Here is a 4,981-nt window from a genome sequence, read left to right as displayed (position 1 = left end):
GGGGGGGAGGGGGAGGATGCTACTGGGGGAGGGACACTGGGAAGCAATGAAATAAAATGGTGATTGACGCTCACAACTTCAGCCTCGGGCCTGAAGGAGCTGGTTCCACAGAGAACACAGTGGTGGGTGTGGAACGCTGGGGTGACCGGTTTTCAGATGGGAGAGAGCACGGGGTTTGGAAATAGCACATCCATTGCACGTTGCTTTAGGATTTCAAAGCTGCATCTGACCCTGGCTGCTCTGTTTTCTCTGGGTGGCGTTGGCTCCGTGGTTTCTAGTGTTATATACGACTTCACTTATTTTCAGACACTTAATGAAGCAGACCCACTGGTTGAGTCTATTCTTTGTAGAATTCTTCAGCAAAGCTGCCCACACAAGTCAAAATTCAGGAGAGTCCCCGGGGAGAGTTAAATGCTCCGAATTCCAGGCCTACCCTATGCACGTATTTGCCTCTGTAACCTTCACCTATGACCAGTGCCCAGTACCGTGATTTCCTACGTCAGTGCAGCGTGTCAAACCGTCACAGACGCCAAGGCTCTGCGCTCCAACCCAGGGCCCAGACCACCTGCCACAGGGGCCGTCTCACTGACGGAGGCGACATTCGTGCTGCCACCCAGGAGCCAGTGTTTCGAGACCGCAGATTTAAGTCATGCTTCCTGATGTCCGACCTCCATTACAGCTGTCATTGGGCTAAATACACCCAAGTAATTTCTTTTTTTTTTAAAAAAAAAATATATATTTTTACTGATTTCAGAGAGGAAGGGAAAGGGAGAGAGGGATAGAAACATCCATGATGAGAATCATGGATCGGCTGCCTCCTGCATGCCCCCCACTGGGAATCGAGTCCACAACCTGGGCATGTGCCCTGACCGGGAATCAAACCGTGACCTCCTGGTTCATAGGCCGGGCCTCCCAAGTAATTTCATCCCAACGAGTCGTTTACGGGAGGGACAGAGGACAGGTGTAGACTAGGGCTTTGTAAAAAAGTTCGCGTTAATGCTGGGACTGGGCACCTCTGCGACACAAAAATACTCAGTGAGGCCAAAGGATGAGGCATCTATTTGTAGACCAGCTTAGGCAGCAGTACTCTTCTCCCGTGACCACAGGAAGCCCTGAGGGTGTGTGGGGAACGGACTGCGAGGCTGCACAGCAGCGTCTGCCTGTGCGGGGAGCCGACTGGGGACCCGCCCTGCTGGCTGTGGGCTGTGTGGATGGAAGGAGTGGGCTCTGGGGTTTGACAGATCAGGAATCAAGCCCGGTCTCTGCACCTTAAGAGCCACATAACCTGGCCCTGGCCGGTTTGGCTCAGTGGATAGAGCGTTGACCTGCCGACCGAAGGGTTACAGGTTCGATTCTGGTCAAAGGCACGCACCTCAATCCCCAGGCCTGGTCGGGGCGCATGTGGGAGGCAGTCAACCCATGTGTCTCTCTCGCATCGATGCTTCTCTCTCTGTGTCTCTCCCGCCTCCACTGTCTCTAAAAATCAACAGGAAAATGCCCTCTAATGAGGAAGCTGCATAGCCTTGGGCCTGTCGCCGCCCCGCCGGGGCCTCAGTCTCTCCATCTGCGGGGTGAAGGCAGCAGCTCTCCTTGCGGAAGTTGAGGCGTCACACCTGTGTGGGGAGCCCCGTGAAAGGCTGTGTAAACGTCCAGGCCCCCATTTCTCCGGTCCCCCCACTGAACCAAGGCTCGGGGTCCCCAGGCAGGATCCCCTGCGGCCTTGCACTCCGAGAAGGAGCATCTAAAGGTGGAGCAGGGAGTAGCTTTGACAGGGAGAGACCTGGAGAGGGTCCCACACCTGCGGGGAGAAAGCACGGCGGGCAGGCAGGAAGCGGCGTCTCTGCAGGAAGAACTGAAAGAAACCACGCGGCACTGAAAGCCGCGCTGATTGCTGGAGCGATGAGCGGCGCAGCGTCAATGTCGGGGGGAGTTGGATCCTCACGTCCCCACAGGGAACCGGGGGAAGGTTCTGGTTGTGGTGGTGGCTGGCCCGCTCCTGGGTGCAGGTCTCCGAGGGGCTATGGCCCGGCTGCCGGACCCAGGGGTGGGCTGCTGGGAACGAGGGTGCAGCCATCCTGTGTGCGAAATGCTAGAGCCCAGCCCGCGAGGCCCAGGGGTTGAACGTCGACCTAGGAACCAGGAGGCCATGGTTCGATTCCCGGTCAGGGCACATGCCCAGGTTGTGGACTCGATTCCCAGTGTGGGCCGTGCAGGAGGCAGCCGATCCATGATTCTCTCTCATCACTGCTGTTTCTCTCTCTCTCCCCCTCTCCCTTCTTCTTTAAAATCAATAAAAATATATTAAGAAAAAATTACAGAACCCATGTTGGAAACAGTGTCTTGGCGCTGGACGTGGCCCCTTGATTGACGGCAGCAGAGTGACCCAGTGACCCACATTGGCGCGGTCCCGAGGCCCGGCTCTGGGTCAGGCCCCCTCTCGCGAGGAGACAGGCTGCCCGCACCCTCATTCCTCTGGTGGCTCACGTGCGCGTGGGGGACTCTGGCCGGGCTGCCCAGCTGCCGTGGCCTGCCTTCTGCTCTGATTTATGGACCTGGTTTGGAATTCTGGCTCCCGTGTTGTTGACCTCGAATCTGCTGGCCCCGGCGCCAACCCTGCTCTGTGGCGGGTTTGCTGTTCGTGTTCCCTTTGTTCGGGATTCTCCTTTCTTTCCCCTTTGGTCCCTGCCGGGCCTTCAAGAAATACTTCAGCTTCTCAAAGAGAATACTTTTCTAAATGATTGTGATCATGGGCCGGCCTCTGTAATTATCCCCGCGTTACATTCACCGTTTTTACAACCATGGCCGTGCCCCGGGACCGAAGAGGGCCCCTCAGTGCCAGGCCAGCCCGCGAGGGTGGTGGACGTCCTGGGACCTTCTGCGGTGTGTTGGATCTGGGAAGACATTTCACTGGTGTGTTATTTATGATTTTTTGGAGCACAATTCCTCAAGCTTGATAAAATAAAACACAATTGCCTGGCCAGTGTGGCTCAGTGGTTGAGCATTGACCTGTGAACCAGGAGGTCAGGGTTTGATTCCTGGTCAGGGCACATGCCCGGATTATGGGCTCGATCCCCAGTGTGGGCGAGTAGGAGGCAGCCGATCAATGATGTTTCTCTCTCATCATTGATGTTTTTCTCTCTCTCTCCCTCTCTGAAATCAATAAAAATATATTTTAAAAAATAATGCACAATTATCTAGAAGCACTTTGTAACAAATAAATTTTTCTTCCTCTCGGTTAGTGGGGGGAGTGACTGTTACTAAGACAACGTTGGAAAAGTTTTACCAATATCGACCTCTTGCGCCTAGTGAGTGGGTGGGTGGTACATGACTCAGCTCTTAGAAGTGAATGAATTCTTTCGGGGTAACAGGCACCAGGCAGGATGCGGAGGCCGACATCCTGAAATGAGTGAAGTGATTTATGATCAGATTTCCCTGAGCGTCAGAAGCCGGGCGGCTGGGTACCAGGCCAGACAACCTGGTTTTTTGGCGACTTGGCTCCCACCGGAGCCCTCTTCCCTTCGTGCTCGGGAACGGCACCCTTTTCATCAGAAACGTTGTGAAACGTGAACATATTTCACAACTAAAAATCCCCCCGAGATTGACTTTATCCCTCATTGATTACTTAGTGCCACGTCACTGGGCAAACATTCCCGAGAGTTCAGTACCCCTGGGCCACAGGCAGTTTGATAAGAATATTTGAGGAGCACACCAAATATTTGCCGGGTCTCGTTCCTTAAAACGCAAGTTACATTTCAGAGCTCACCTAACGCAGTGGGAGGAGACTTTTTGCTTTGGCTTTCCGGGGGCTCATCTTAGTGAAAGCAGGAAAGTAAACCTATAAAATGCATGCAAAGCGTTCTTAGCACTGAGCAGGGAAACCGTATCACTAGCCCCGTTCATTTCCGTGAATGGTTTACTCAGGGGGCTAACTCTCCTTGTTTGCTTCTGCATCTGGGCAGATGGCTTGTTATACCGGTGTTGGGTGCGACTGAGAAAGTATCATTTCCCTCCCCAGCGGGATGGCTGCGGAGGATGCCGCGGACACTGGAGACTTTCCCGGCAGCGTGGGAACCCTTCTTCCTGCCCCACGGGCTGTCTCTTCTCCGGGACTTCAGGTCCGAGGAGTCAGCCTCCCGCCCCTGCCTCCCCTGTCACCCTCTCCCTCTCCTCTGTGTTTCCTTTCCTTTCTCTCTGCATGTCTACCCCGGCTTGGCTTGTGGTTTTCTTAAAAAAATATTTTTATTGATGTCAGAGAGAGGAAGGGAGAGGGAGAGAGAGATAGAAACATCAGTGATGAGAAAGAATCGTTGATTGGCTGCCTCCTGCACGCCCCCTACTGGGAATCGAGCCCACAGCCTGGCCACATACCCCGATGGGGAATTGAACCGTGACCTCCTGGTTCATAGGTCAAGGCTCAACCACTGAGCCGGGCCGGCTGGGCCCCCAGTTATTGTATGCTTCATGCGCAGAATCTCTGTGCTTGAAAGTGCCTATGTCCTGGTCAGGATCCCCAGGTGGATTGTGGGTGTTTGGACGGGTGAATGAGGGCGTGACGTGTGTGTAGACGCCTTCGTCTGGACCCCCTGCAGCAGCTCCAGGTCTGTTTCCCTGACTTCTCTTGCTTTGTAATTACATTGTCGGGTGACTTTGGATTGCGCTGAACAATGTGTGCTGAAACACTGTGAAATTAATTCGAAGCACCTGACAGTCACCCCCGGCCTCCTCATTGTAGGTTGTGTGTGTTTATTTGGCAAGAGCCTAGGAACACTCGCGATCCCAGATCGCCTCGGTCTAATTATAGAAATTAGCATGACACGGAGCTGGGTTTCAGGCCCCGAGAAGCTGGAACTATTTCGGGCTTATCTGTACTCCCAGGGCTCAGCCCTTTGGGGTCATAACCCCAAACACGGGGTGTCTCCCTAGAACATGTCTGCTCCCCACCCCCCTGCCCGGCCTCCCGATCTCCGCTCAGCATCTCAGC

At 54.3% G+C, this 4,981-nt stretch overlaps 1 long non-coding RNA gene across 1 annotated transcript in view; it reads left to right on the top strand.

Annotated features, from left to right (window-relative positions):
* LOC107182981 overlaps nucleotides 1-716 on the top strand; it is a 7,683-nt gene extending 6,967 nt beyond the window's left edge. Inside the window, exon 2 of the long non-coding RNA XR_001513759.1 lies at nucleotides 307-716. This is a non-coding gene — a long non-coding RNA (uncharacterized LOC107182981). The remainder of the gene's footprint in view (nucleotides 1-306) is intronic.
* The last annotated feature ends 4,265 nt before the right edge of the window (nucleotides 717-4,981 follow it).

The sequence above is a fragment of the Myotis davidii genome, unplaced genomic scaffold (genome assembly GCF_000327345.1).
Source record: "Myotis davidii unplaced genomic scaffold, ASM32734v1 scaffold217, whole genome shotgun sequence".
NCBI classification, from domain to species: Eukaryota; Metazoa; Chordata; class Mammalia; order Chiroptera; family Vespertilionidae; genus Myotis; species Myotis davidii.
The sequence above is the reverse complement of the archived record's forward strand: the minus strand, read 5'-3'. Positions and strand labels throughout refer to the sequence as shown.